Here is a 9,800-nt window from a genome sequence, read left to right as displayed (position 1 = left end):
ACAAACACTTCCAAGAATACCTGAGGAGGGAACACTTCCCACTTACTCTATAAGGCAGTGTTGCCCTTTTACCAAAGCTAGACAAAAACATCAAAATATACTCCTAACCGGTAGTCTTTATTAAATATAGACGAGAAAGTCTTCAATAAAATACCATCAAACCAAATCAGCAATATTAAAATAATAATTTAAACATATTATGACAAAATAGGATTCATGTCAGGAATAAGTTTGGTTTGACATCTGAAAATCCATTAATATAATATATCAAATTAGCTGAATCAAGGACAAAGTTACCTGATTATTATAGATGTAGAATAAATGATAAAATTCAGCCTCCTTTCATGATAAAATCACTCAACTAACTAGAAGTACCCAGAAAAGTGCTCAACCTGATTAAAAGCCTTTATGAAAACCACACAGCTAATATCATCTTTTGTGGAGAAAGACTGCTTTTCGGGAAGATCAGGAAAAACATGAGGATATCTACTCTCAAATACTACTATTTTACATTGTACTAGAACTTCTAGCCAGGGAATTTTAACAAGAAAAATGCATTCAGATTGGGAGAAAAAGAAGATGGAAAACTAGTTTTTGTATAGGAAGCTAAAGAATACACACACACACACACATAAGATTAGATCCAACAATTCATCATTGTTGCAGGATTGAAAATAAATATTTAAAAATAAACTGTATTTCATTCAAATTTAAGTAGTTCTTAACAATGTGGTCCCAATTTCAAAGCTTATCACAAAGCTGTGGTAATCAGATTCTGGTCTAGCATAAGGACAGACAGATGAATGAATGGGATTGCAGAAACAAACTGTTACATTTATGGTTAATTGAATGCTGGCTGTCCTGCAAGATAATTCAATGGGAAAATAACATTGTATCCACATGCAAAAAGATGAAATTTGGCTCCTACCTCAAACAATATCTCAAAGTGGATCCAATTCCTAAATTTAAAGGTTAGTACTAAAGAACTTTTTTAGCAGAAAACATAAGAATAAATCTCTGTGTGTGTGTGTGTTTAGCTTTGACACCAAAAGCACAAATGACAAAAGAAAAAATAGCAAAATGGACTTCATCGCAATTAAAACCTATGCTTCAAAGAACTCCATTAAGAAAATGAAATGACAACCCATAGAACTGAAGAGATTAATTATACATTATACACCTCATAAGTGGCCTATAAAAGGAGTATATTCTTTAAAAAATCACAGCAATAAAAGCACCAAATCACTGTACTTAAATCCAAAATGTTTTGAAGTTTTCAAAAGCTTATATACAAATGATCAACAATCTTTGAACAATTAATAAAAGAAAGACAAAGCAAGCATTGACAATGGTGTGCAGTAGTTGGAGCCCTCATATATTGCTAGTGGGAATGTAAAATGGCACAGCCAAGTTGGAAAGCAGTTTTCCAAAATGAGTTAACATATGACCCAATAAATTCCATTCTTAAGCAATGCTAACCAAGATGAATGAAAACATGTCCACAGAAAAACTTTTACACAAATATTCCTTCCCATAGTTTTTCACTGTAGTTGGTGAACAAAAATCTACTTAGAGGTAGAAATGGGAAACAAGCCAGAGTGTTAGGGGTATGTCAAGACTTTTCCTAGGAACTGATAGAATCAGCCATTGTTTCCTGGGTAGGTTCTGGGTAGTTGGGCAATATGTTGAGAGGAAATGGGATCCCAGAGGAATATAACTTCTTCTAGTGGTAATACCCATTTTTCTGGATCTGAGATAGGTGGGGCTTCCTTTTATAATATGGATAATACATCTATTCTTGATACTTTTAATGATTCTTTTTCACAAGTTATTTTATACTTTTTCTATACTGGAACAGATTCTAAACATGAAATCTCTTCAGTAACAGATTAAGTACTTAAGAAATCATAATTTTTCTGTTTTTTTAGAGGCAACTTAAGCCAGTAAATTTAGTCTCAGTAACTGCTGATTTGTAAGGATTTATTGCTGAGTATCAAAATAGGTTTTTCTCCATCTTCAACAGCTTTAAAAATATGGTAGTGGGGCTGGTACTGTGGAACAGCAGGTTAAAGCCGTGGCCTGCAGTGCTGGCATCCCATATGGGTGCTGGTTTGAGGCTCGGCTGCTCCACTTCCAATCCAGCACTCTGCTATAGCCTGGGAAAGCAGAAGAGGTGGCCAAGTCCATGGGCCCCTGCATCTGCATGGGAGACCTGGAAGAAGCTCCTGGCTCCTGGCCTCAGATCAGCTCTGCTCTGGCCATTGCAGTCATCTGGGGAGTGAACCAGAAAATGGAAGACCTACCTCTGGCTCTATCACTCTCTGAAACTCTTTCAAAAAATAAAATAAATCTTTTAAATAAATAAATAAAATATGGTTCTTATGCAATTTCATAGATGTTATAGGGGTATCAATTGTCATGTGCTTTGAAATTCTAACACAAAATGAGAATCATATTACTTAACATATCCAACGAAACATGTTAAAAATTAAAAATAACATAAAAATCTATCAACTGATGAATGGAAAATCACAAATATATCTGTTCAATGAAACATTATGTGGCCATAAAAAGGAATGAAGAAGTTATACATGCTACAACATGAATTTTTTAATGATTTTATTTATTTATTTGAGAGGCAGAGTTACAGAGAGAGGGAGAAACAGAGAGAAAGGTCTTCCATCCACTAGTTTAAATGGCCACTATTGCAGGAGCTGGGCCAGTACAAAGCCAGGAGCCAGGAGCTTCTTCTGGGTCTTCCATGCAGGTGCAAGGGCCCAAGCAATTGGATTAGGGTGTATTCTACTGCTTTCCCAGGCCATTAGCAAAGAGCTAGATCAGAAGAGAAGCAGCTGGGACAAAAGCCTGTACCCCTAATGGAATATCAGCACCGTAGGCAGAGGCTTAGCCCCCTGCACCACAGCACTGACCCCCATGGATGTGTTTTGAAAGCATTATGCTAAATGAAAGAAGCTGTTCACACACACAAAAAAACATGTTGTATGATTCTACTTATATAAAATGTTTAGAATCAGCTAAGCAATAATATTTTGAATCATTGAGTTTCTTCCTTTTGTGGCTCATGTTCCCTCCAGCCCTGCTACCAATTCCTATATATTCCTCCTGGTTGAAAAAGTCTACCTTTTCCCTCAGTATGTTATTTGTTTCTTATGTTATGCGTCAGCAATTATTTGAATTTTATTTAAATAATTTTGACAGGAACCAATTTTAGTACATATCCTTAAATATATTTATGGGTGAATAAACATGATAGTTTTTCTTGTCCCTAGCTATAGATACAAAGCCAATTTGGGAAACATTTGGCTACATATCACTACTTTTTTTCCCCTAATAAGTCTATCACTTTACTGATCAACTTGTATGCCCTAGGGACATTTCCTGATGTAGTATCCCCAGCAGGGTCCTTTTAAGTCATTCAGAGTTGCCTTCCAGCATGAGACCTGTTTGTCATTCCTGAGATGAATGTAACTGAAGTCTAGAAAATTTTAGAATATGACATTTTGTTTCATTATATCTCTTGGAGAGCATGTCAATAAAAGGCAATTTATTTTGTTATATTATTTTTTTAACTTTTATTTAATGAATATAAATTGCCAAAGTACAGAATATGGATTACAATGGCTTCCCCCCCATAACATCCCTCCAACCCGCAACCCTCCCCTTATCCACTCCCTCTCCCCTTCCATTCACATCAAGATTCATTTTCAATTCTCTTTATATACAGAAGATCAGTTTAGCATACATTAAGTAAAGATTTCAACAGTTTGCTCCCACACAGAAACATAAAGTGAAAAATACTGTATAAGTACTAGTTATAGCATTAAATCTCAATGTACAGCACACTAAGGACAAAGATCCTACATGAGCAGTAAGTGCACAGTGCCTCCTGCTGTTGACTTAACAAATTGACACTCTTGTTTATGGCATCAGTAATCACCCTAGGCTCTTGTCATGAGTTTCCAAGGCTATGGAAGCCCCCTGAGTTCACTGATTATATTTAGACAAGGCCATGGTCAAAGTGGAAGTTCTTTCCTCCCTTCAGAGAAAGGTACCTCCTTCTTTGATGACCTGTTCTTTACGCTGGGATCTCACTCACAGAGATCTTTCATTTAGGTCATTTTTTTTTTCCAGAGTGTCTTGGCTTTCCATGCCTGAAATACTCTCATGGGCATTTCAGCCTGATCCGCATGCCTTAAGGGCTGATTCTGAGGCCAGAGTGCTGTTAGGACATTTGCCATTCTATGGGTCTGCTGTGTATCTCACTTCCCATGTTGGATCATTCTCTCCCTTTTTGATTCTATCAGCTAGTATTTGCAGACACTATTCTTGTTTATGTGATCCCTTCAACTCTTAGTCCTTTCATTACCGTCAATTGTGAACAGAAATTGATCACTGGGACTAGTGAGATGGCATTGGTACATGCCACCTCGATGGGATTGAATTCGAATCCCCTGGTATGTTTCTAACTCCACCATTTGGGGCAAGTCAGCTTGAGCATGTCCCGAGTTGCACATCTCTTCCCTCTCTTATTCCCACTCTTATATTTACCAGCAATCACTTTTCAGTTAAGATTCAGCACTTAAGAAGAATTGTGTATTGATTACAGTATTCAACCAAAAGTATTAAGTAGAACAAACAAAAACAATACTAAGAGGGATAACATATTATGTTGTTCATCAACAGTCAGGGTGAGGGCTGATCAAGTCACCATTTCTCATAGTGTTCATTTCACTTTAACAGGTTTCCTTTTTGGTGCTCAGTTAGTTGTCACCTATCAAGGAGGACAAGTGGTATTTGTCCCTTTGGGATTGGCTTATTTCACTCAACATAATGTTTTCCAAATTCCTAACAGGGATCACTTTTCAGTTAAAATTTAAACACCTAAGAATAATTGTGTGTTAATTACAGAGTTCAACCAATGGTACTAGAACAAAAAAAAATACTAAAATGGATAAAGTATTACATTGCACATCAACCGTCAGAACAAGAGCTGATCAAGTCACTGTTTCTCATAGTGTCCATTTCACTTCAACAAGTTTCCCCTTTGGTGCTCAGTTAGTTGTCACCAATCAGGGAGAACATATGATATTTGTCCCTTTGGGACTGGCTTAATTCACTCAGCATGATGTTTTCCAAATTCCTCCATCTTGTTGCAAATGACTGGGTTTCATTGTTTTTGACTGCTGTATAGTATTCAATAGAGTACATGTCCCATAATTTCTTTATCCAGTCTACTGTTGATGGGCATTTGGGTTGGTTCCAGGTCTTGGCTATTGTGAATTGAGCTGCAATAAACATTAATGTGCAGACCACTTTTTTGTTTGCCAATTTCATTTCCTTTGGGTAAATTCCAAGGAGTGGGATGGCTGGGTTTAATCCACTCAACATGGATTAAAGACTTAAATCCATGACCTGACACCATCAAATTGTTAGAGAGCATTGGAAAAACCCTGCAAGATATAGGTACCGGCAATGACTTCTTGGAAAACACCCCAGAAGCACAGGCAGTCAAAGCCAAAATTAGCATTTGGGATTGCATCAAATTGAGAAGCTTCTGTACTGCAAAAGAAACAGTCAGGAGAGTGAAGAGGCAACCGACAGAATGGGAAAATATATTTGCAAACTATGCAACTGATAAAGGGTTAATAACCAGAATCTACAAAGAAATCAAGAAACTCCACAAGATCAAAACAAACAACCCACTTAAGAGATGGGCCAAAGACCTCAATAGACATTTTTCAAAAGAGGAAATCCAAATGGCCAACAGACACATGAAAAAATGTTCAAGGTCATTAGTAATCAGGGAAATGCAAATCAAAACCACAATGAGGTTCCACCTCACCCCAGTTAGAATGGCTCACATTCAGAAATCTACCAACAACAGATGCTGGCGAGGATGTGGGGCAAAAGGGACACTAACCCACTGTTGGTGGGAATGCAAACTGGTTAAGCCACTATGGAAGTCAGTCTGGAGATTCCTCAGAAATCTGAATATAACCCTACCATTCAACCCAGCCATCCCACTCCTTGGAATTTACCCAAAGGAAATGAAATTGGCAAACAGAAATGCAGTCTGCACATTAATGTTTATTTTGTCATATTATTAAAAGTTAAATCTTAAACTTCCGAAGAAGTTAAAGTATTTTTTTGATAGGCAGAGATAGACAGTGAGAGAGAGAGACAGAGAGAAAAGTCTTCCTTTTCCATTGGTTCACCCCCCAAATGGCCGCTACAGCCGGCACACTGCACTGATCCAAAGCCAGGAGCCAGGTGCTTCCTCCTGGTCTCCCATGCAGGTGCAGGGTCCAAGCATTTGGGCCATCCTACACTGCTTTCCCAGGTCACAGGAGAGAGCTGGACTGGAAGAGGGGTAACCAGGATAGAACCAGCACCCCAACCGGAACTAGAACCCGGAGTGCTGGCGCCACAGGCGGAGGATTAGCCTAGTGAGCCGCGGCACCAGCCAAGAAGTTAAACTTTAATATAATGATAATAGTTGTGGATGGTTAGATTTATATAATGTTTCCCTTGAACCTGAAAAATCCTCCTTTTTATTTTGTTTTTGAAATTGAAATCATCGTTACCAGAAGGAAAGAAACTGTTAATTTCTGTGGCTTAGGAGCTAAATATTACCCTCTGTCTCCCTCTCTCTCTCTTGTTTTTGTAATAATAATTTTCTTAAATCATTCAAATCTTGGAAAAGAGATGAATTAGTGTTTAAACTTGCTTCATTTTTATCTTTGGTAAATGGAATAGTGGCAAACAGAATTGCTTCTTTTGAATAGCTATGAAAGGTCAGAAGTGAAGACTTCCTATTTACTTAACTGTCATATTGAAAAGAAAACTGGAAGGATTTCTTTTAGTACAGTGTAATGTGAAAGTTCATACAGTTAGAAATAATTTCCATCCCAACTTAAAACTCATAGGTAACTTTTAAAAAAGATTGAATTACAGTTGTCATTTCTGTGATTTCAACAGAGAAAGCAGTAGGGAGAATACCTCACTGAATGTTCTCCCTCATTCCTGAATAATTACTACATTCTTTGATAATGACCTTGTCAGGTGACACTTTACTGGGAAGGCCAGAGAGCATGTGATTTTTGAAGGGCTTGAATTCATGCATAGTAATTTCACCTTTTTTTTAAAAAAGTAGCATTTTGACTAAGTGAATCCTTTAAGTTTTATTGGTACTCTAATATTGGCTCAAGTGAGTATTTGCCCTTGATATATTGATTGAAAAACAACAAAATCATTTTGAGCTTTGATGTTTGGGGAAACTTTAAATTTATTGGTTCATGGCATTTTTGTGTGTTAAAATATATTTTAATCTCTAAAAAGAAAGATGGAGACTAATCAAAGCAGTGCCTATTTGACTTTTATATAAGTTAATAAATTAATATTTTGTTCTGATTGCTACAGAATTTTTGATAATAATAATGTTACACTGTAGATAAAATTCATTACCAGACCCATCACCTTTCTTAGCAGTTACACCATGAACTTAGTATTTTTTAAAGATCTTTTGTTTTATTCGAAAGGCAGTTACAGAGGGATAGACAGAGACAGAGACTTCCTTCCACTGGTACACTCCCCAAATGCAACAGCCAGAGCTGAGGCATACTGAAGCCAGGAGCTAGGAACTTCATCCCTGTCTCTCACATGTGCGCAGGGGCCCAAACATTTGGACCATCCTCCACTGCCTTCCCAGGCATTAGCAGAGAGCTGGATCAGAAGTGGAGCAGCTGGGGGCCAGCACTGTGGCATAGCAGGTAAAGTCACCACTTGCAGTGCCAGCATCCCAGATGGGCTCTGGTTTGAGTCCCGGCTGCTCCACTTCCAATCTGGCTCTCTTCTATGGCCTGGGAAAGCAGTAGAAGATGGCCCAAGTCCTTGTGCCCATGCACCCACATGGGAGACCCAGAAGAAGCTCCTAGCTCCTGGCTCCTGGCTCCTGGCTTCAGATCCATGCAGCTCCAGCCTTTGCGGCCATGTGGGGAGTGAACCAGCAGATGGAAGATCTCTTTCTCTGCCTTTGCCTCTGCCTCTCTGTATCTCTGACTTTCAAATAAACAAATAAAATCTTTGAAAAATTGCCAGCACCATGGCTCACTAGGCTAATCCTCCTGTGGCGCCGGCACCCCAGGTTCTAGTCCCGGTTGGGGCAGCGGATTCTGTCCTGGTTGCTCCTCTTCCAGTCCAGCTCTCTGCTGAGGCCTGGGAAGGCAGTGGAGGATGGCCCAAGTGCTTGGGCCCTGCTCCCACATGGGAGACCAGGAGGAAGCACTTGGCTCCTGGCTTCGGATCAGTGCAGTGTGCTGGCCATAGCAGCCATTTGGGGGGTGAACCAACGGAAAAGGAAGACCTTTCTCTCTGTCTCTCTCTCTCTCACTGTCTAAGTCTGCTGTCAAAAAAATCTTTGAAAAAAAAATGGATCAGCCAAACTCAAACTGGCACCCATGTGGTATGATGGCACAGTAGGCAGAGGCTTAACCTACTATACCATAGCCCCAGCCCCTTAAGTTAGTGCTTTTTATTCCTAAGAAATTATTATATGGTTATTTATCTGAAGTACACTGGTGTACTTTTTATCTCCATAGATTTCCTTCTCCTAACATTTGTATGTATTATAGACAACAGGCTGTACTTTGTCTCTTGAAACTGGCTGCTTTCATTTACCACAATATTTCTGATGTCCGTTCATATTGTCGCATGTGCCTGTGTTTCATTATTTTCTTTTGTGGAATAGTACTACCACATTTCATTTATTCGTTATCATTTGATGATTATTTGGGTTATTTCTGCTTCCCGGTGAGAGTGAATAATCATACTATGAATATAGATGGATAGGATTTTTATGGATATATTTTTATTTCTCTTGGGTATATGTCTGGGAGTAGAATTGATCTGGATGATCAAGACAACTATATTTAACATTTTGAGGAAATGGCAAAAATACCTACACTATCTTATAATCACTCCAGCAATATCTGAAAATTTCAGTTTCTGTGTACCTTCTAATATCTGTTATTGTATCTTTATTATACATCCTTGTATACATGAAGTGGTATCTTGGAGTTTTGGTTTCCATCTCCTTAATAATTAATGACTAATGAACATCTCTCCATATATTTGTGGCATTTCTGTATCTTTTTTAGAGAAAATTCTGTTCAGATCTTTTACTCATTTTTAAAACTGGATTTTTAGTCTTTTCATTGTTAATTTTTATGTGTGTTTTACATATTTTGAATATGTGTTCTTTTTCAGCTATATCATTTTCAAATAGTTTCTATCAGTTATCTTTTCACTTGCTTGATGGTGTCCTTTGAAAAACAAAAGTTTTTAACTTTGATAAAGTCCTGTTCATTAAGTCTTCCTTTTATTGCTTGTGCTTTTGGTATCATACCCTAAGCCAGTGTGAAGAATACTATCCCTATGTTTTCTTTCTTTCTTTTTTTTTAAGATTTGTTTATTTGGAAGGCAGAGTTACAGAGAGGCAGAGGCAGATAGAGATAGAGAGAAAGAGAGAGAGAGAGAGAGAGAGAGAGAGAAAGATCTTCCATCTGCTGACTCAGTCCCCAGATGCCCGCAACAGCTGGAACTGAACCCATCTGAAGCCAGGAGCCAGGAGCTTCTTCTGGGTCTCCCACATGGGTGCGAGGGCCCAAGGACTTGGGCCATCTTCTACTTCTTTTCCCAGCAGAGAGCTGGATCAGAAGTGGAACATCTGAATCTCGAACTGGCGCCCATATAGGATGCTGGCATTGCAGGCTGCAGCTTTA

The sequence above is a fragment of the Oryctolagus cuniculus genome, chromosome 21, assembly GCF_051225735.1.
Source record: "Oryctolagus cuniculus isolate XC-2025 breed Fujian yellow rabbit chromosome 21, ASM5122573v1, whole genome shotgun sequence".
Taxonomy (NCBI): Eukaryota; Metazoa; Chordata; class Mammalia; order Lagomorpha; family Leporidae; genus Oryctolagus; species Oryctolagus cuniculus.
Note: the sequence above shows the minus strand (reverse complement) of the source record.